A 24,897-nucleotide genomic window follows, 5' to 3' on the forward strand; every position below is an offset into this window, starting at 1 on the left:
GTTATCTACCTCTACCCATCAATAGCCGCAAGCGAGTTCCGGTATCAGTTTCAAATCAAAACAAAAACTTTATTCAAGTCGGCTTTTACAAGCTCTTTTGAATCGTAATTTTACAATTAAGTGTAGCTACCACCGTAAATAAGCCAAAGTATCTACAGACGAGATATTGAGATAATCTACAATTAGATCACGGAGATTGTCATTGAGGAATCACTTACTTCAACGGCTAATGTTTGTCTCATTCATCAACATATCGTTCTCATGTCAGTACAGTACAGTAAAAGCTTGTAAATTTCCCACTGCTGGGCTAAGGCCTGCTCTCCGTTTTAGGATAAAGTTAGGACCATATTGCACCACGCTGATTGGTGTTTTCAAGATGAATTATGAACACTAATTTAGCACATGAAAATTCAGGAGTACTTGCCTGGGTTTGAATAGGTAATCGTCGGTTAAGATGTACAAATTCTGACCACTGGGTCATCTCGATTCATGCTCATGTTTAGCTTGTCAGGGTACCTAAAATAAAATAAGTGTTATAAAATCGTAATCGATGGAATAGGATGACACATCCAGTAAACAAACTCTTTAAAAGCAATGGCGAATTTGGCGATTCTATTTATAATCGGGAAGAGAATCGTGCAAAATTTATTCAACTAACGGGAGTAAAATAAAGCATTCTCGTCGGTAACAAGGCGGTGCCATTTTTTATCGGCTTACTCGTACTAAGCGCGGTACATCGTGAAATAATACATCTGTAGCAACTGTTAAAGAGTTGTACGATTTGTACATGTCGATTCGTTGAATGAGTTGCAAAGTATATTTCGACTGTAACAAATGCTTATTTAAGAGTACAAGAATTTTATTATAAGTATAAACAAATTTATGTAACTTTTCTTCGCTTTTATTTTATTATTCGTTCTTTATAAATAAATGAATTCGAAGTTGGTGACTGAATGTTAAAGAGATGTGAGGGTAGGAGGTTTGATCCTGACTGAGGATTGGGGGTGCTGGTTGTGTTTTGGGGGCTCGAAACTTCGTCTGTTAAATATTATTATAAAATACACACTTTTGTTATTGTTGTGTAAGTTGCTAGTGTTTTTCTAAAACCTACCTTCAATGGAGTCAAACCGTTTCCAAAAGACAATTCTGAATCTGACACTGTTTGACCCTATTTGTTGCAAGCTTTGCTTCATGCATCATTTGTTTAGAAGGTGTATAACTATCTAGCTATATTGATTAAAATTTTACTAAACAAACTTACAAAGGCTTGAATCAATAGCTACCTATTAATCCCTCGATAATATGTTCGATTGGTTTGTTTATACAGTCCAAAATAAAACTAATTAGTTATATAAAATATTTGTTTATTTAATATTTCTAGGCAAATGTGCTCGATGGTAATATTTCTTACATTGTCCACAGACATTGGTAGTGTAAGAAATATTCCCCAATCCTCATATGCCAACATACCAATACGCCACCAACCTTGGGAAGTAAGATGATCCTATGTTAGAACATTTGTAACACATGCTGCAATTATATAGGTATAATGATTTTAGCTTATTGTTAACAATTAGATGTTGTCACGAACATTATATACTTGATGATAAAGGTAAGGACAGAAGGACTAGCTGATTATAAAGTGTCATCATTGCGTCAACCACCAACCTTGGAGTTCTCCCTTCAAATCGGAACATATAAATACTAAATGTGGTGGTGAACACCCAAACGTATATGCTATATATAGCTCCAAAAGATTTATAAAAAGAAGTCCGTTTAATAAATCACACTACGAATTTACTCACGTAAGCAAGTGTGATACAGAATATTCCGTATAAAGCGAACGTATAATCGGATTTATTGTTAGTCATAAGTCTCTGTTGGATGCATGACATTAGTGATGTGTTCGCGCAACCTCATGTACAATCTCCGTGTTTACGAGGTTACGATTATTCAGGGCACTTGTACAAGTCCTCAGCATATTTACTCGGCGAAATAGTTTGGATGCACTATATATGCCTTAATGTTTACTTCCTCACGTTGAAATTCTTGCTCATTGTCGTGGAACAGTTTGCACTTAATTCAACATTAAACGTCATAGTGAAAATATCAGAAATGTATTGACAAATATTCTGTGTCTATGACTCTTGTGACATTTGCTATTGTGCTTATAATTCAACCCTAGCCCGCTCATGGGTGGAATCATGGATTAAATCTATATCTATCATAATATATTATAAATGTAAAAGTAACTCTGTCTGTCGCTCTTTCACGGACAAACCGCTGAACTGAATTTGATGAAATTTGGTATGAAGCAAACTTGAACTCTAAAAAAGGACATAGGCTACTTTTTTGCCTGACACATGACAACCTAAACCCTAAAATTTAAGCGAAAGCACGATCGAAAACTAGTCCCAAATAAATCGATGATTATTGGCTCAGGTCCAGGATACCACAATTTAATCTTAATTTTTTGAATATGCTCGAAAAAATCCACTATTAACAAATTATCAACATTATAGGAACGTCAAATGAGCTCCGAGTCTTATTGGTAAATGAGGAGGAGATCTTGGCCCGATCAGATAGTTATTATTTGTACTGACAGAATTTATCACTAGGGTATATCGTACACTATAGATTTTCAAAGATGTTTTCGTAAAACATGACACGAAAAGACGGTCACAAATGAATTATTTAAATAAGGCGCGGAAGAAATTATTCGTAAATTTTCGACTTTATCAATTCGGCCCGCCGACACGAATTACCATAATTAACAATTTGCACGGAAACTTTCTGGAAACAATCCATCAATTATTGGAGGGAATTCCTTTAAAACATTTGCGCGACAAAGAATGGGAGCACTTTGGAACTGCTCGCGTAATGGGCCAAAAGTGTTTAAATTGATAAGTTATTTTTGTGGGGCAACGAGACAAAATGTAAAATAGATTAATAATTTTATTAATGAAAAAATTTGGCCGCCACTGGACGTCCGGCAGATTATTGAATTTACGAACGATATAAATTATTATTGAATTTACAAGTAAAGGAAACCAATATAAAAATATATAATAAAATTTCGTTTATAAAATAAGTGTGGTACCATTTATTTTTTTAAAAAACAAAATATAATAAATAAGTAAAATTATAATAAATATGGGACAACATCACATATTACTCTGATCCCAATGTAAGTAGCGGAAGCACTTGTGCTATGGAAAATCAGAAGTGACGACGGTACTACAAACACCCAGACCCAAAACCACATAGAAAACTTTTGAAGTTTTTCGACATCGACTTGGCCGGGAATCGAACTTGGGACCTCAGAGTAACCGGAGTAGTTAATATTTGTTTTAAAAAATAGATGTGCGTGAAAACCGGGTTGAAACAAGGTTTAAATATATGTATATGAATATGTATTTAATAGAGAGAGACAAAGAGATACATAAGGAGGGCAAATTTTGTCTAGGTGTGAGATAAAATTTTATCTTACGCGAGTGAGCCAGTGTAACTACAGGCACAAGGGACATGACACATTAGTTCCCAAGGTTGGTGGCACATTGACGATATAAGGAATTGTAATAGTTCTTACAGCGTTATTGTCTATGGGTGATGGTGACCACTTACCATTAGGTGGTCCATGTACTCGTCCGCCAAACTATATGAAAAAAAATGAAAATGAAAAATATATTTATTTGTCTGAAAATTTATCACTATTACAATAATTGTTGGAACCTTCTTTTAAGTATGACAATACCCGTGCCAGAAGGTTCGGCTCTTCCATACCATTGTTTCAACGTGATTAGTTTCGATTTTTACAAAACAGTTTAACAATATGTACTTTATTACATGTTTCTAAATTTTAATGCATATATCATAAAAAAGAGACTATTTCTCGCAATCCACTCTTTTAAAGTTGCGTAAAAGATTTTTGTTCCAAAAATATGTTCATTATATTTTATTCGTTTATTTAGAAATACATGCGTCAATTGATTTTTGAATTTTTTTACATATGGATACAAACGCCTTCATTTATTTTGTCGAATTAATTTGAGCATAGTAATTGTATATTTGTGAATTAATTGTCTGATATACAAATTGATAAATAGTTTCATGTTTCTTTGTTGTTTCCTGCTCCAGTTGTATATTCGTTAAATAGGAATCTTGTCACAGATCCATCCTTGTCTACGTATAAAGATTTTGATGACTAATTTTCCTCTAAATTTCCAGTTCAACGCTAGGGCTTGTGTAATCGAACGCGTGACTTGCAGTTTACTATGACTAAGACTATGTTTTATTAAGCTATAGATTTCATAATTGTTTGTAACTATTTATTTATTTCTTTATTGTAATCAGAAAGAGTTTCAATTAAGATTTATTACAAATTTGAAAGCAACATAAGTAGAACAATGTGTGTGTGACTTAAAAATCTTATTTTAAATATTTAAAAAAATAATTAGGTTTTCGTCTGCACTACAAACTCACAGATCCAAGGAACCAAATTTAGAACCCCATTAACCCATCAAAGAATTCACTTCATACAGTTAGATAGAATAAACACTCTTATTGTATTTATAAATTCTCACAGTTTAGGGATCGGTCGTTAAGTGATAGGCATAAAAGAGTAGCCTATGTCTTTCCTTACTGTATCAAATCAACTTCGGTATCAAATTTGTTACAGCGTACAGTCTCGAGAGATAGCAACAGACAGCCATACTTTCGCTTTTATAATATTAGTATATATTACCAAATTAATTCTTGAATGATAAGAGTTCATTGACCTGTAAACTCCCAGTGTATCATGCAATGCACGCTAATATGCCAATGCTTTTATGTTAATGTGAATATTAAATTGAAAACGATTTAGAATGGATAGCACAAATTCTTTCAACGCGGTTACGAAGGTTTTTTACTCGAGAGATTTAATCGTAGAAGTTACTTCCTACACTTAACATCTTATGCTTAAATGAAACTTTTCTGCATTTACTTAACGACTTAGTTTTGTTCACTAACACACAGACACTCAGAATTCAACCATAACCATTATTTATATCCTTAAGGAAATTGAATAAGATTTTCAATGATTAGATTTATTCTTTAATTCTAAATTTATATTTGAAACACGTTTCAAAAAAATATGTCATCAGACATTCATTTGAAACGGACACACTGGAATAAATGAACACACATTGAAAATATATAAGTTATTATTTATAAAAATCCGCTTAAAAATGAAAAAAAAAAAAAACTTTAAATAATGTATGATTTTTTATACAAAATAAAGAGAAAGAGAAAAAAAGTCGCCTATGGAGGAGATAAAGCTTCAAACATGCCGATTTCTGATAGTTCTTCTGTGTCAGTGGCGTAATAAAACCAATAAGAAACCAGTTGACAAACTGTAAAAAGAAAAACTCTTTTTTAACCGACTTCAAAAAGGAGGAGGTTATCAATTCGTCTGTATTTTTATCGTGTTTGTTACCTCATAACTTTTCAATTGGATATATAACATTGTTATAGTTATTGTTATATTTGGAGCCGGTATCAGCCTAATTTTTATTACTTTTAAGTGTATATTAATTTGTTTTCAAATAGTGTTTTGTTTGAAGTCGGTTTTTCATTTTGTTATTTTATTTTATTTATTTCTTAGAATTGTCATACATACATTTAAGATTAATAATAGTAAACGTTCTCATATTTCTTATTCTTGTAATTATTTATCATCCAATCAAAGACAAGGAAAGATAAAATGAATACTGGCATCAGTCAATAGATCGTACGGAATCACATTATGCTACCGTTAGAAGTCTTGTAAGCTCCATTTTCTATGACACGAATGTGCTCAAATGCTTCACAATGCTTTATTGTCAACGTCTACGATACAAGCGATAAACGACGATACAGTGAAATGTTTCATTGAGAGGGCTTGAATAGCGTTGAATTTTTAGTAGTGAATTTTTATCAAGACTTGAATACGCTTGCTATATGTATGAATATTTATAAAACGCGTTACTTTAAGCGTAATGCAAAATTTATCATTTAAAAATGACTAAGTCGATCCAACTTTCGATCGATTATTATATATTACAAATAACAACCTCAGTTAAATCCTAACTGGATATATGCGTTTTTAGAATAATATTCTGTACTTTCTATAATGAACAACTGATGACTAACCCAAAAAGCGTAAAGCTGAGGGTGACAACTAGTAATTTATGTATTTGCTTAATATTAAAATATCGATTTTTTATTCCTGAAAATTGTCGACTGACAGATAAATCTGCGTTTTGCACTCAATCTCTAAGTAACGTTATCTTAGTCGTCCTCATAATTTAAATGTAAAAAAGAGGCGAGTGTGATACCCAGTATCTGCACTATATATTGTGTATTAAGTAACAGATACAACAAAATGAATTAGTATTTATACATGTAATAAAATTGAAGTGTCTGTTTGGACTATTCAAATAACCGATTTTTACTAACTGCATATGTATACACGGTACTTATACCCAAATAACATTTTTTTTTATTCTGGTTTGTCTTAAAAATATGGTGAAATAGTTGCCAGTCAGACTGGCACGAAGCCCTATAAATTTGATTCGCTAGATAGTAGTAAGGTCTTGAGCATGATTGTGGATGGATAAAGAGGAAAGGGACGACCAAAGAAACGATGGTTGGATTATGTGAAATATGATATGGCTGGAAATAATGTTACTTGTGAGATGACATCAGAGAAGTATGGAAGAAGAAGACATGCGCCAACCCCAAGTAAATTGGGATAAGGACTGGAGGATGATGATGAGATAGATATTTTTGTAAAGATATTTTGATGAATTTTTGTTACTTGGGGATATCTAACGAGTTGGTTCAGGGATGTAATTGCGGTATCAAACCCAAATCAGAGTCACTGAATTATCATGTTTTCAATTTATGTTAATAATGCATATCAGCGTTGAAAAAAGAGACGAGATAGCCCAGTGGTTAGAACACGTGCATCTTATCCGATGATTGCGGGTTGAAACCTAGGCAAGCACCTCTGAATATTCCTGTGCTTAATTTGTGTTTATAATTCATCTCGTGCTCGGCGGTGAAGGAAAACATCGTAAGGAAACCTGCATGTGTCTAATTTCATAGAAATTCTGCCAAATGTTTGCTCCACCACATTGGAACAGCGAAGTGGAATATGTTCCAAACCCTCTCCTTTCGGAGAAGAGGCCTAAGCTCAGTAGTGAGAATTTAAAGGCTGTTGTTGTTGCTGAAAGAAATATCTCACATTTTTTAACTAGTATTTATTTATCGGATAAAATATTTCTGTTACGTGAGCGTTTGTCGATCGAGTGTCGCAGGGAAGTAGGATAAGCTAAGCAGTCGCTCGAGTGGAATACCGCCTTTATATAAAAGAAATATTGAGACACGTAACGAATAAGCGAGTACTGACTGTGTTATTTTATACGAAGAATCTTGTTTCAAGCTCCAAAGAACATAAACTATCGTAATTTTTCAAGATAACAAGCCGTATGACTTCCGACGGGATTTCTGTAAACAAGTGACAGCGCTGGCGACAGGATGTGCTCTATTTATAATAATATTGTTATTATTTATTTATTTATATTTCGAAGCTTTATTTACTTATAATTGTAGTTGTAATCGACACATATTTTTGGGAAATCTTTAAAATAAATTTTGAAGTTATGATTCTGATTGAGCTGAAATTAGTTTGTATGCGTCTGTATGATTCAAAATCCTGCAAGGCGGAACATCCATGATGGCGGATTTTTTTAAATTTAATTTATTATAAGATTTTATATAAACATGGTTATTTTTATTATTAAAGTTATTCATTTCGGGATATATACCATGTTTTTTAGTTTTGTTCGGTGGAGCTCGATATTTCGACATTATCTACGAATGTCTTGTTCACGTTCACCACCAAACAAAAATAAAAAACATGATAAATATCCCGACATCAATATCTTTAATTTAGTATAGTTTTAGTCTACTATTAGGCTAATCAGAGATACATGGAGGCGATACTAAAACTATTAAAGTATCCGTCAAAATAAGTACTTATTTGAATACCTCATTCCCTTCATTTTCTACATGTAAATTGGACAAATATGTGTTCTTGTTACTGACCATTTCTTACATCGTAATAGCAGTGGTAGTCACTTTCCAGTAGGTGAAACTCCTACCATATTGTCACCTATAGGATACAATCTCTTACATCCAATTCACCACCTTCGTGGGAAACCAAGATGTAACCATATCAGAAACACACTGAATGCTGACTGGCGGTGGATTATTTGACGAGTAGGTTACTACCAACTCCACCTTTGGGTACACCCAGAGGGACAGTGATACTATGTAATTATAATATCTAGCTAGGAGTAATCAAGTTAATTTAATTTTTATGTGATATTTCATAAAAAAGAAATCGAACAGAAATACTAAAATACATACTTTTAATAAAACGATTTTATGTGAAATGTTGGAAAACATTCGAAACCATTCAAGGGCAATCAGTCAACCTGTATCTATCAAACCATTCCTTTTCTTGTAACGCAGGTAAAGAATAATGGCGTTGAAAATAGACTTAGTAAGGTGAAGGTATTATACACCCTACGCTGCACGTAATAAAGAACACAATCCCATATAGGTATATTCAAAGATGTATGAGAGAATGGATTGCGTCAAGTAAGGTCGCTGAAAGTGACAAGTTTGTTGGATGAGTGTGATCAAAATTATTGTTCAATTTTGAAACTGACGTAACTGAATACAGTCAAATTAGTCACGAGGGAATGAAAGTCTGTAAGTGTCATGTTCTGAGCAAAGAAATTTTCATTTGATTGTGGATTTTTCCATGCAGTGTAAATAGATAACGCACGTTTCTTTATTTTGATATATCCAAGTTTGTATTCGGTTTTACCACATCAGAAAGCTTTCAAACTGCCACTGCTGCCAAATTAAATTTAATGAGAAGGTTAAAAATGCGTTAAAAGTTATGATTCAATTAATAAGGTCATATGTGTTGATAGCACACTTTAGGAGTTAAATGCTCCTTTTCCTTCTTCTCTTGGCTATTTCTTCATAATATTTCAATGCATTAAATGACAAGAAATAAACGGATGATTAACTTTCGCTGATTCTTCTCAGGTCAGGGTATTTTGTGTTTCAAACCGGCGGTAGTGATAAAAATCTATAATGCCGATTTTTTTTTTTTGATTTTTATGGTCCAATGGGATTACCACACATAGACAGCTGCAATACTGATGGTTTACAGGTGCGGTGCCAACCTTTAAAAAAGAGAACGATAATTAAATTTATTCCACAGAGCGGTAGCGCGACGCTGAATATCCGTATATTTATTCTATAGTCCTATTATATTTAGCAAATTCATAGATTTTGCTTTAATCGGATTTGAAATTTTGTCATAAGATTATCCATCAATCTACTAAATTTATTCTAAGGATGAAAGAATAGGCCTTACCAAAACAGTAGGACATTTCCGCAAGAAAAAAATGCTTTCCGATTTTTTTTTCTATTCCTTAATACATGTAATTCCAATAAAAAATATTAATTCCAAATCGCCAGTAAAAACGCATCACCCAACAAGGAGTTCCAAAATAATATATCAACAAAAGAGCCCTTTGTACGCAAAACTTAAGAGCGGTTGCAATTGAAATTGACACATACAGTGAACGGGGTCATTCAACTACGAAGGACCAACTACGTTTATTGATGGCCGTAACCTTACAGTAAAAGACTCTCGTAAAATGAAAACATAACTGAACATTTTCATCGTTTAAACAGTTTATCTTCTATAAAAACTTCCAATGTTATGACAATAATAAATTCGCTTTCTGTTCCTCCATTTTGTGTCGACACATAAAAATGTAATGTTCAGAATAATAACCATTCAGATTCAATGTTGTAAAAAGTATTTGCCCTAATGAAACATTTGGCTGAATGGAGATTATTTCAGAAGATATTCTGACCGGACTTGCGAGATAAAATCCCTCAATCAAAACATTTGCAACAATTGAAATTTTTGTTGTTTTTTTTTTCGAACAATGTCCAAATATTGTTCGAAATTATTCTATCAGCGGATACAACGGCCTTAAAATTCAATTATTTCTCAATAACCCAACAGTGGGAAATTAATTTTTATTGCAAGTATGATGTAATACTTCAACGAAAGAGGTTGTATGATTCCCGAGCCTTACATTATCATTCATCTCAGGTAGACATAAAGTTCAGCGTTAAAAATATTATGAGCGTGCGTTTACAGAAAATTCGCTTAAAGTAATCCATTAAGGGATGCTGGATCGTGATATAACTCCCGGCATTTTCAACAAAGTTTACATGAAATTCTGTATTAAGGATACATAACATATTTATGAATATTTAAAATTTGAACATTGTATGTATATTCATTTTATCCTTTCTTATACACAACAGTAAAGTAAAATAGATATAAGAATATAAAAAAGGGAAATTATAATAAAAGGCGTGTCAAAGTAGATATATTATTATTTTTAATGACGTCATACCCAACAGATATTTAGGCTCTCCATAAGTAAAAGGTCGCAAATGATTTATAATTTAAACAAACATAATACTTTTCTGTGTTGTACTATTTTCAGGCAAAATAATAAATTAATAAAATGACAAGCAATTAAGAGTCGAGTGTTAATCTAAGTCGGAAAATTAATTCCATTCATAATCTCGAAGAAAATTTAGAGCGAGGTCGATTTATGAAATCAGTAAGTTACACTTGAAAATAAATTATTTCCTAGTAACTCTTAATTGATTACACTTAATTATCATAATACTAGAGCTGAGATGACCCAGTGGTTAGAACGCGTGCATCTTAATCGATGATTTCGGGTTCAAACCCAGGCAAGCACCACTGAATATTCATGTGCTTAATTTTTGTTTATAATTAATCTCGTGCTCGGCGGTGAAGGAAAACATCGTGAGGAACCTGCATGTGTCTAATTTCATCGAAATTCTACCACACGTGTATTCCACCAACCAGCATTGGAACAGCGTGGTGGAATATGTTCAAACCCTCTCCTTAATGGAAGAGGAGGCCTTAGCTTAGCAGTGGGTAATATACAGGCTATTACTTTATTTTTTTTCTATTATAATAAAATGATTTGTTTAATCTTGTACACAATCAACAGCGCTTTACGTAAGTAAAAATAAGCTGAAAGTGATATTGCAGATATAAATATATCGATTCTGACCAACTTCAATGATTTTACTTCATAGAAAAGTAAGCTACTTAACATTTATATCGTTTATCTATAAGATAAATCATTAAAAATCTCTTTTAACAATAACGATTCATTTAATAAGTCATCTATAGCCATTATGAATGTTCCACGTCAGAATCTCCTCTTCCTTTCGAGGAAAAGGTAGAATACGGAAGGATACACGTGCGGGAGATTTTCATCCGACAAATGACCGCTTCCTTACGATTTTATCCTTAGTCACCAGCTCTAAGTAAATTATAAACACTGATTAGATTTTACTTCCCCTGGCTAAACCTACCAATGTTCGATTGAAATCCATAGGCATAGTTATAATAATCGATCATAAATGATGTTCGCGCCTACGCTTTTTATTTAAAATAAAAAGCGTAGGTGCGAACATCAAATAAAAAAAAAATATTTAAAATAATACATCTTAATTAATTTAATTTTAATAAACATTATTTTACCATATATGAAACCTTTTTTTACAACATTCAAAAAGAAAAAGTAATGTGTAAAATCGAATGTTCTGTGATCTTCTTTTGTTTTTTTTATGCACTTACTAACTACTAATGACAAAGAAACAACGTATAATTATTGACCCCATCTCATATCCGAGAAACAATGTTAAGAGCCGGTGCCGCTGCGGAAAAAGCTGAAGCCAAAAAAATAACTAAATATTCGTGTATTATATCTAATTACTTTTTTGTTCCATTTGCTGTCGAAACGCTTGGCCCTTGGAGTAGTGGTGCAAAAAGCTTCATCAAAAGTATAACACCTCGCCTCATTGCCTCCACTGGTGACAGGAGGGCTGGTTCGTTTTTTGCCCAGAGGATCGGAATTGCGATTCAACGGGGAAATGCTGCTAGCATTCTTGCCACCATTCCACGCGGTCAAGATTTATACAGTAACTAGTTTTAGTTCATATTTGTATATATATATTTAAGCATTTAATGTTGTTAATTCTTATGTTAATAAAGTAACCAAAAAAAAAACGTATAATTATATAGCAATAATGTCAAGATTAAACTAGTCATAAAGTATTTTTTTGTTTAATTGAGTATTATCAGATTATTTGCCTCCAGTGTCTAAGTAATAGACATATGTGATGTATATTAAAGAATCGTTTTTATATCATTGAATAGCACAATAGTAATTATAGTACATATTGAAACAATTGTCTTTTATTTAACTGTTTTTCTTGAGAAACAAAGTGCCCAAAGGTGCCAGGTAAATTCGGAAATTCACTAATACTTTCAAAGGTTCATGGTTCACGCGAGAAATTAGGCTAACTGCGTATTTGTCATGAGTTTTGTTTCGTCATACAGCGAACGTATATCGCATTGTTGGAAATTAGTATCTGTCTCAGCGCACAATAGACATCGTTGTGTTATACAAAGGGGAGTTTTGCCCCCAACTGTAACAAAATTTCTACCGTTTCGTTTGCGACATCTTCGTACTTTATTGCTATTGTAACGAATTTTTGGAGCAATATGTTTCACACGCTGTATTTGAGTAGTGTTTTACAGAAAAACGTTGTAAGTCTTTATTTTTTTCCATATTTCATACTAGTAGTCGCCTGCGGCTTCGCACGCGTTTTAGGGTATTGATTGTCATGTGTTAGATAAAAAAATAGTACAGTCTTGGAGTTCAAGTTTGCTTCATACCAAATTTTATCAAATTCGATTCATCGGTTTTGGTTTCGGTTCGTGAAAGAGCGTCAGACAAACAGACACTGCTCCTTTCATATTTTTAATATTAATATAGATTGATGCCCATGTACCAACCACTTCAGATATCCAATCAAAAAGAAAATCTCTGTATAAGGAAGAGTGAGCCAATTTAGTGGCACGCACAAGGGACATGACATCAGTGTTCAAGGTTGGTAACACATTGTTACCAAATGTGTTACCAACCTTGGACACTTGGACCATGTTTCCGTATAAGATTGACTGCCTGGTCAGTTGACCAGGCAGTCAATCTTATACGGAAACACATGACCATGAAACAAATTTTTGAAGATATATCAAAATACATACTCTAGTGTAAACAGAATTCCATACATCAATTAGCCATGATTAATTTCACGTTGAAAAATATGAAACTGAAAATATTATTAACAGTTCAAACAAGCATTAACGGAATTGAATTTCGTGCACGGTACGAGACTACAAAATTAATTCTAAAACTCTCGTAATATATCATTTTTCTAAGTTTACTTTGAAGAATGTTCCACGGTTCTCGAGTTTACTTTACATTTGCCCGCTTGTAGCTCAAAGGTACTGGAATATAGAAGTTGGTGTTGCTTCTTTTTATTATTATAGTTTACACTGGGAAGGCGAAAGTTATGAAAATGTACTAGTCGAAACGTGAAAGTTTTTTTACTTGAATACGTCAACAAAATTTTACGTCAGAAATATCGGTATAAAATTTACCATAAAATTTGTTGGTGGTTTTATTTTGTAAAGGTCTGTCGGATCCATTAATCAGTAATTCTACAGTGAAATATAAAGTTTATTTTGTTTTGTGTTCTAATGTTATCTAGTAAGCAAATAGCATAACATAATGTTACTGATAAACAGTGTGAATAGTGGTTCTAATAAACGAAGATGTTTACTTGATGTCAGTTCATTTCAATTTGCTTCCAGATGTCCTGTAGAAGTCAAAAGTCTTAATTTTTTTTAGGTTTCCAGGAAATCAATCATTGAAGATTTAGTCGTTTAAAAATTTTTATATTTTCTTATTATAATATGATCACTACTCGTATCAATCACAAACGTAGTCTTTAAATAATACTTCAGTAGAAGTATATTGTCAGGTACTCGGCGTTGCTTTTTTGATAAATTGAATTTATTTCCAAAGCTAACACTATAATTTTATCAATGAGAGACAATAACAACAAACCACAACAACAGCCTGTAAATTGCATATTGCTGAGCTAAGGCCTCCTCTCCCGCTGAGGAGAAGGCTTGGAACGAATTACAAAACGCTGTACCAATGTGAGTTGGTGGACACATATGGCAAGTTTTTAAACAACTTAAGCACATGAATATTCAGTCTCGCTTGCTGGGCTTGAACCCGCAATCATTGGTCAACCATTGAGCCATCTCGGCTCTCATGAGATATAAAAATCGTTTGAAATGTTCATGGAATTTTGACGTTAAAGAATTTTATAAGGCGATATAAAGCGATGTACGGTCTAGAATGTTTGGTTTTTATTTTTTTAATATCAGCTTTCCTATTGTAAACAGTTTACCTCCTCAATTTTAGCTTATACTTCGAACAAAATTATATGAATATTTTATTAAAAAAATATCACAGATTTTGGAGTAGATTTTCTTTAGATATGAGTTTTTATATTTTGGCTAAATCTGGATTTAGTTCGGTTCCATTGAATAAAAAATTGGAATGGCATAATTATATGGCATATCGACGTTAAAATTCGAGATAAAAATTTCAATGACTATCTATAAATATTTCCATTTTCATAATATAAAAATTAAATTAAATACAAAATGTTCGTATAAATTCTGGGGAGTGAAATATTTTAAAATAACATTAACACCCTTAAACAGCTCGCCGATTTAAAATATCGCGAAATTGAAGATAATTAATTTACGTACGCGAGTTGAGTTTTAATATGATGCAACGCTTCGATTATAAATATTTTTAGTACAAGCTATACATTTATTGCTTACTATTTTTATTGTATGAATTAAATGGCAACAGAATATTAATTTAAAATCAAGTACATCTATTCCAGTTTAGTTTTATCCTGATGAGAAATCTGAGAGATATTTGTACCAGACTATTTCAGTGCGGATTGGTTAATATCTCGAGTTTAACTTGCATTGAATTATTAATCGTTCATTTATATCATTGGAAAAATTAAATACTGTGATGTGCATTTGTTTAATTTTTTTTTTGTAATTGGAGCATAAAATTTTCTAGATTTAAAACCCATTGCCAATATTAATGTTAGGCTATCAAAAAAAAAATATTCATTAAACGGTCATTGCTCTATGTCATTATCTTATCATTCTCAAGGGAGATAAGTCACCTACGCAGGATACAGTATAAGTATGCTTGAAAGCACAGTGAGGTAACAAATTCGATAGGAATGTTGAAGCGCTGAACAATGAACATGCAGAATGTCAAATTTTAGAGAACTGCCAAATTTTAGACAATGGACTGTTCTGAGAATTTCTCGACACTCGATTATAACAAATATTTATTTTTTAGATTTAAAATCGTATTAATTTACAAATTTAATATTCATAAAATATGTATGTATCTTTATTGTTTTTTTTATGGTATAGGTTGGTGGACGAGCATATGGGCCAACTGATGGTAAGTGGTCACCATCGTCCATAGACAATGACGCTGGAAGAAATATTAACTATTCCTTACATCGTCAATGTGCCACTAACCTTGGGAACTAAGATGTTATGTCCCTTGTGCCTGTAGTTACACTGGCTCACTCACCCTTTAGACCGGAACACAACAATACTGAGTACTGTTATTTGGCGGTAAAATAACTGATGAGTGGGTGGTACCTACCCAGACGGATTGCACAAAGCCCTACCACCAAGTAAATTGTATAGTTATTTGCTAAATTTATAAAACACTGTATCCAATTTAAAACATTTGGGATTACAACAATATTGTAATTATTCAAAGTTCCATGCATGTACCTTTAGGCAAATATATTCAAATCGTTGAAAACGATCCTGTTTAATATGGTAATTGGTTTTGCACTGCAAAATGTAAACAAATAAAAACATTCCATTATGTATAGAGATTATTCAAACCGATTACATTTTATTCAAATATAATTACATTAGTGCAAGTTTCGAATAGAGTTCTTTAACAAAAGACTTAATTTAATTTCTTATCATTATGTACAAGTATTTTACTATTCTGTGTTGCTTCATTATGACCACCTATATATACGCACAGCTAGGTATTCTCTTATGGTATGACAAGGAAACAGACATTTTGCTTTTCAACAACACCTACCAAAACATTAACACTTAAATTACGTAGGGCTGCCGTTGAGGATGCAGAATGAAACCGAACAAATGTACTTAAATATTTAATTGAGAAATTAAGTATATCTAACTTGTAATCTGACAATCTGTTCGATGTCAGAACAAAGAGTGAAGATCTGTAGCCTGAAGTATATATATATACCACAATCCCACTCCATGTTATGGTAATTTCTGGTAGCACTCGGTGTGCGAGTTTTGCGAAGCAAAGCAGCGATGGTAGCCACAGGTGCTAGCTTCGAGGAACGGCCGTCAATCAACAACATATATTAACTTCAAGGAACGGCCATGTATCATGCATGGTGTGATTATTTCTTAATACTTAAGTAAATACTAATTTGTTTACAAAAGATAAAAAGATTTGAATTTCGAACAGTTACAAAAGAATGCCAAAAAAATCACCAGTACAGACAATGTTATTAAGTACTTGGCAAAGCATCTGGCACCTGGCTGTATTGCTCCGAGAGCTGAAAGCTCCAATTGTAACTCATATTGTCTAAATATTATTGTAAGAAAGCCATAAATGTTACATTTTTCCAAATTTTCTCTCACCTTATAAAGATAATATTTGGTGTTTGTTCCACTTATCTGCACTGCAATGCGGCTCGGTGGAAACGAATGGGGCAGAATTGATTTTTCTTTGAGTTCTTTCAACTTGTGACTTGTCTGAAATCACTTGTTGATTAAGCTATATTTCTTTATTATTCATAAAATATACTACTTCTGAAGATCTATTATTCAGTGTGCAGTGATTTTATTTTACTGTTTTGTTTATTGTTTATATATGATATTATTAACAAAACAAAATTACTTTTATAACAAATTTATTGCAAGGATATAAAATAATAATCATTAACAACAAAATACTTCAATCAATTTCTGGTTTTCTAATAATATTAAATTAATAACAGTAAAACAATGATACGCCTGACCGTATTTCGTGCCACCTTCGGTCAAAAAGAGAAAGAATTTTAAAAGCTATCTGTCAGCTTGACACATGACGTTCGGAAAGTCACACTAGTTCTCCTTATAATATGATTATTTAGAAGTTCCTTAACCGATTTCTATACAACAACCGAACATTACAGGTATGATAGATATGTTTAAGATTGTCCGATAACGTTTTACCCAGGTCGCTGCCATTATAACTCACCTCTCTGAATTACGAGGTCCAATTCAGTTTCTACAGTACTAAGTAAGCGCTAGTGAGTCACCATTTTGGGCCAGTTTCTTTGGAGTTTTTCTTTTATCTATCTTATTCTTGTATCTAATAACCATAGATCTATTCAAAAATCAATTTCATATTTGTTGGATAAAAGTGAGTATTTGCTGTGCTCGAGTATTTGAGCATCATCGTCTATGTAGCTAATAAGCTTTACGGTATTTTTTCGGTCACTGAAACTTATAACATAGCCTACCTATATTGGTGTTTTTCAAGGGCGTTTAACGAGACCTAATATGAATGAAAAAAAAAACAAGATGCTATCAACAACAAGACAGAGACACATGCAGATTTCCTCACGACGTTTTCCTTCAACGCTGAGAACCATATGAATTATAAAGACAAATTAAGCATATGAAAATCCAGTGGTGCTTGTCTGAGTTTGAATCCGCAATCATCGGTTGAGATGCACGCGTTCTAACCATTATGCCATCTCGGCTAGGTGTATTGATTAAATCATTTTAATACTCTCTACAAGTTTGGGTGTAAATTGTATAAAAACTACGAGTTAAGTTTGAATAATTAACACCTACTATTAATTTTGTCACATTATATTACAGTGATAATTTTGGGCCTAAATTATTGTATTGTGATTTACGATGTACGATTTATTGAAAACTATAATTAATTCCTATCATGGAGGAAATTGAAATAAATCGTTGACCTTGTACTTTTATGGCATCATAGGTTGACATCTGAATATACGCTAGTAATTGTAGATTTATAAAGGCATAAAGGAATAGAAGCGAAAGTTGCTATAGGAACCTTGGAGGTAAAATTAAATAATCAAATATAAATATTTAGGTGAAATAGGGCATTATTGTATATTGTTGATATATCTTCAATATATCAATCAAAAAGTATTTTTTACACACAATAAAAGAGCTATAAGTAAATTTCATGTAATGTACAAATCAAATAAAAATATAATTTATATAAATAGGCTCATAAAAGCAATTTTGTATCGTCAAGTTGAATTAAAGCTGTGGTAGCTTTTCGGAAAATTCTAACGAGAATAACCAGCAAGAAAGTCAGTAGTTACTCTTTCAGGCCATTTTTATTATGTTAGTAAGCAACAATATTTTTTTATTTACACTGGGTAGAAATCAATAGATATTAAGTCTACGTTTTTTTATATTTAATATTATCCTACCTTATTTATCTTAAAAGTTTTTAGTAGACTAAGTTAAATAGCTGTCAGTGTCGTTCAATTTAGAAGCATTACTCTTACTTACTATACGTCCAATTATACACTACCATCAGTTTGGAAAAGAAAATACTGTGAACTGGGAAGAGCTGTTTAATAATACATACATGTTGTTAATGTAAAAAAAAATCCAGGACATTGATAAAATAAAAGATTATGAGTATAAAATAACATTCTATTTTTAACTTTGACTTTTTTTTATTACTAAGCAAATAAATATAAATCTTATAAAACAATATTTTCAATCCAATATTTCCACTAAATAAATATTTTTATTCAAAAATTTTACATGCGTCATTCCTACATTGCCTTTGATATTTTCGGAACTATGCTTTTATTTTATGCGTATATATTTTACGATAACAGACATCGAACTAATTATGCAAAACATTTCGTTTGTTTTCACTGGTAAATTGATAAATGAAGACAGTAGTTTGGGGGTGTTAGAGAGAAACTCTACTGCAAAATGATACTCTTTTATATTTCGGTTTCAGAGTAAGACACTCCATGTAATCGATGAAGATATTGTCCGACCAATTTCAGCTACAGCGAACAAGTTCATAGAGACCACCAAGTCACTTATGACATGTAATATAGTTTTCTAAGGCACTTCTGTTCCTGAAAATTTTTGCGATATAAAAACGCAATATTTTTCTATCAGTACCTAGGTTTTGAACCCAGAATCTCAGGATCTCTGACCTTTTAATAAGCCAATACACCAACGAAGCAGTTAATGTTATTAAAGGCATAAGGGACATATTAGATCCGGTAGATAGTTTTTGACACAAATGTAAATTTTCCTCGTATATTTTTCTGTCATAGAAACTGTGTGTGCAATTCATACAGTGGAAGTGAAATTGTTTATATCTCTGTCGTGAAGAATTTTCAATTTATAACATATTTTTATATATTAATCGCGTAAGCCGATTTTTGTCGCAGTTATTTTGGCGATAGCTACACATAGAACATTGGTAAAAAAATTGTCTCTCTCTGAAGAACTCCAGTAGATGGTCAGAAAATTTCAGAAGATTCTTGATTGCAATTTACTAAATTATTAAAATTTAACAAAGAAAAATTTAAGGTAGCGGAAAAAAGTTAACGGGCGGTTAGAGACGACTACGGCTGCATAAAAATAATATATAATAATTTAATAAAAATAATAAGGAAACAAAATGAATCTCAACAACAACAGCCTGTAAATTCCCACTGCTGGGCTAAAGGCTTCCTCTCCCTTTGAGGAGAAGGTCTGGAACATATTCCACCACGCTGTTCCAATGCGGGTTGGTGGAAAAATGACCAACATCTGCGGTAACAATCAACAGCTTCGGCAATGACTAACATCTTCGGTAATCTCGACGAAATGAAATTCTAACTGAACGAATGTATATTTTTTGACATAAAAAATCATTTAAATGAGGCTTTATTACACTAATCAAGTCGCCGCCGCTCCATCTTCACTCAAATGCACTAAAGAAGTCGGTGTCATTATTTTGAGTGTCATATAATGCATTCTGAGACATAAAAAACAAAATACATTAAACATTATGATATACTGTATATACGGGTGATATAGAAGAAAAATGAGAATCGTTCGTGCCTATTTCCGATTCCCACTAGTGCTGTGTCAACAGACGCCAGCGGATGGTGACATCCAATCCGTCACGTATTGTACGGAGAATTAGAGTGACGTCATCGTTAATTCCTAAAAGAAAGCAATTCTTGAGTGTATTCTTGAATTCAAGGCAATGCGATTTCCAAGTAACTTTGCAGGATGGGATTCTTATAATTAACTGCATGATAGCATTTTAAAGATTTCATGTTTGTTCAAATAATATATAGCATTTGTATTTATTTCAACAAAATGCTCGGAATAGAAAGCTTCGTTTAATCATAACAGTAAATAACTTATTGACACAATACAATTGTGTACACGGTTAATATTAGCACTGCCTGTTATTAGACTGGCCTGTATTTCGATGAACAATTTATGTCTTAATAATAATTCTACACTTTGAAATCGAAACAATACATAAGTGAACGAAAAAATATACATATTTCTGTACGCGCAAAAGAAGTTATATTTCTTCGTCATAAATAAATGTAATTAATTGCAAGCATATAATTAATGAAATTAAAAAAAATCTACTTATTTATATTGAAATCATAGTTATTTATATGACATAAAAATCATTTTTCATGGCACTCAAGAGACGGTTTAGCAAGCAACTTCGTCATGCATTTTACAAGACAGCTGTGCTATACAAAAAATACATTTTTATTTTAACTTACCAAACGATATATAACTCCAATAAACGAAAATATATAAAAAGCTAATGTTGATATTGCAACGTCTGCATTGAGTAGTGCTGGACGCACTACTCAATCGATGTCACATCCATTATTAAGGCTCTTTGTTAACATACGACCGAGATTCTTTATCACAATGTAACTCTTCGCGGTGTTCATAAGGATTGAAAGGATTGTTCTTGTTTTATCTTTAATATTAAACGATATGGTTTTATTGAAAAACATGACTTAAAGCGGATGTCTTAAAATTCTAAACAGTTTCTAACTGTTGGGCCCTTTGGATCTTAGGGAATGCGTAGCATGACATTACAGTAGCTCAAGCTATTAACACGAGCCCGGTTACCATTATAAGCAATTTTGATACTTTAGCCTAAAAATTGTTTTATTAAAATACCTGGTCAATACTTTCTCGCGTACCACATTGTAACCTAAATTCGCTAGCAAGTATGTCAATCTATTTCACGTTATTTTCGTCGCAATATCTCAAAATGTATAGGTACTGGAATTTATTTTAGTGCATGCCATGTTACCATATTTCTCAAATCAAAATTTAATATTATAAATAGCATATTCAATATTCTATGATATTTATATAATAAAATAAAGTATATATTTTTTGTTGGTAAAGAATTTGTCTGTTTGTGTTTAGAGCATTCAGTGCCATCACATGGCCGAGATAAATAATTTAACAAATGGAGCATTAAACAAATTCAAAATTTCAAATTCGTAAGCAGTATGAATAAATAAACATGTTAATATTAATTGTTTTACAATAACGCGCCAATACAAAAGTACTTTAAAAAAACTGTCAGTACTGGGGGTATACAGATAGTTTGAAAATAGCAGGAAAAGTCCATAAAAAAGTATTAATTAGGTAGTGGATGTCTTTCCTACTCCATAATTAATTAAAGTAGTGGTAGTAAATGATTACTATAACATACTAAAATAAGTAATGATTATGTCGCCTTTAATGTTTACGACTACGACGAGTAATTTCAAGAAAGACCACCCAACTTCGCTGGACATATTACAGTCCATAAATGTGTGCGCAAATACAAGTTATCATAATATCATAATACGATAGCGTGGAAGTCATGGAGGAGTTTAAAAGTTCAGAAGCAAGACCAACAGCTTCGGCTACGACCAACATCTTCAGTAACAATCAACAGCTTTGGCAATGACCAACATCTTCGGTAACAATTAACAGCTTCAGCAATAACCAACGGCTTTGGCAACGACCAATGGTTTGGGTATTTATTGACTTACAGCTTCTGCGACGACCGACAACTTCGGCAACGACCAAGGGTTTCGGCAACGACCAATAGCTTTGGCAACGACTGACGTGCTCTTCGAGGCATGGATGTACACACTTTTGACTTCCAAACTACATACTTTTGCTGAAAAAGATATATTAAAAAAAAACATAAGATTTAATCACCCGACTTGGCACCGTAATCATTATGATCTAGCGCATAGAATAATAGGCCGTCAATAATAAAACAAGTAACCAAATACTCAACAAGGAAAACGTAAATATTTCACATAAAATAGTTCACAGCGCATGTTTTATAAGTTTACAATGTTGTTGTACATCGGCAAATTCATTTTTCACGTACCTCGGTTATCGCAAACCAGTTTAGTGGCAATAAACCCGCGAGCATGCACCAAGGAGAGATTTATGGCGCTGATCTCCGTTCAGCGTGTCGTGCTATTCACATATCAAAGATCGATCGTTTTCTTAAATTTTAAAAGACTACCGGAGACTTTGAGACGTCTACTAAGTGTTATTTTGTAAAGACGTATTTCGTTGATGTAACTTTTATGATATTTAATATCCGTAATGAGAGCTTTAGCGTGTTAGTGTAAGTATAATATTTCATAATTAAAAGTACAGCTAAAGAAATAAATTTCTGCTCATTTTTTTTTAACTGTATGATTAAATATTTGATCAAATCAAATCTCTTTAATTTAAATAAAATTTATTCAAGTAAACTTCACAATCTCCTTCTTTTTCTCTCTTTTGAATCGTCAATTTTCAAGATTAACACCTTATTTAGAAAGCAACCTCCACCGAGCAGAAATAAATTTTGCAATGCTATTTTTTCCAATAATTTGTGTCCTGTGATGGAACGCTAAATTCAGGTGTATTTAATTGATTGTTATGAATGTAATTAGTGAAAGTTTTCGAAGGAATCATCAAACTTGTTATAGCTGCGTGTCGTGCAACTGCCTTTAAAACTGTGCCAAGCTTGAATACAAAGTTGCTTTATATATTTAGTTGGTTTCATGATTTGGCTATGAAATAGAACAATAAACAAACAGATGCTACTTTCACATTTATGATAGTATTTTTCGCATTTATGATAGTATTATGTTATAGCTAACTTATTAACCAAATAATAATAAATATATTTTAAAATCGGATAACTATATTCAGTGAGAGAGAAAGAGAAAGGTCACTAAAATAAACAGACAAATTCTCTGTATATTTTTATATCTCGTACTAGGCATCTTTACTAATATTTATCAAGAGATCAAAATAAAATATATAAATGTACTAACGTAAAAATTATATCTTATTTTTACATAAATATGTACAACTATGAAACATACTTGCGTGGGATGACAGAAATGCTTGGAGTGTTTTCATTGAATCACAGTTCAAATTCTCTGAGCGATTTATGGACCAGCCTTAATGTCGCCAGTAGAGGGTGACATGGGATGTTGAATGACTATAAATATTACAAAAAATACTAAAAAACCTTGGTGATAGCCCGTCTGGGTAAGTACGACCCACTCCTCAGATAATCTACCGCCAAGCAGCAGTATTATTGTGCTCTGGTTTGAACGGTCAATGAGCCAGGGTATAATTATATAGACACAAGAGACATAACATCTTAGTTGCCAAGGTTGGTGGCACATTGACAATGTAAAGTATGGTGGATATTTCTTAAACCGCCATCGTACATGCGGTAGTGACCACTTACCATCAGGTCGCCCATTTCCACCTATAAAAAAATTAATTTTGTTAGATTGTATTTTAGTAATTAAAGTGTTTCAGATGCGAATTTTATAACACACTCCAAAACTAGTACTACTAGACAGTCAGTCTACCCTCGACCACAAACGCTATAAAGTGCTCGAAATGTCGGGATGATAAAAATAATTAATATACGCGATTTAAATCCGTTAAAACCAGTTTTATTTCAATGTGTAATAATCGCGAAAATCTAAGACAACATTACACTTCAAAAAAATAAAATCCTCAAAATAATCCTTCACCATATTGTAAAGAAATATTTTTTGGCCATCAGGGCCACCTGATGGTAAGTGGTCACCATCGCCCATAGACATTAACGCTGTAAGAATTATTAACTATTCCTTACATCGTCAATGTGCCACCAACCTTGGGAACTAAGATGTTATGTCCCTTGTGCCTGTAGTTACACTGGCTCACTCACACTTCAGACCGGAACACAACAATACTGAGTACTGTTGTTTGGTGGTAGAATAACTGATGAGTGGGTGGTACCTACCCAGACGGGCTTGCACAAAGCCCTACCACCAAGTTAAAAATCAATATCGATTCAAAGTACATATATCTAATAATGTGCAATTCGTACTCGAAGATTGCCATAAATTCAGTATTTACCACTCGGAACGGAATCATATATTTTAGCGTCCGTGGATATCGTTACGAAGCGTATTTTATGCCTTCGAAGAATTGCAACAATCGAAGGAACTACGGAAAAGTTAAAGTTTATAGCGAACTACAAACTCTACATGAAATATATATTTTAGAAAACGTATAAACTTAGTTGAGGGTTTTCACTGAATATATATTAATATAACTATATTTTT

General features: G+C 32.5%; 1 protein-coding gene across 1 annotated transcript in view; it reads left to right on the forward strand.

Annotated features, from left to right (window-relative positions):
• LOC124532747 (uncoordinated protein 58-like) overlaps window positions 1-24,897 on the forward strand; it is a 485,187-nt gene that overhangs the window by 439,570 nt on the left and 20,720 nt on the right. The gene's annotated exons all lie outside the window — the stretch shown is intronic.

The sequence above is a fragment of the Vanessa cardui genome, chromosome 10 (assembly GCF_905220365.1).
Source record: "Vanessa cardui chromosome 10, ilVanCard2.1, whole genome shotgun sequence".
NCBI classification, from domain to species: Eukaryota; Metazoa; Arthropoda; class Insecta; order Lepidoptera; family Nymphalidae; genus Vanessa; species Vanessa cardui.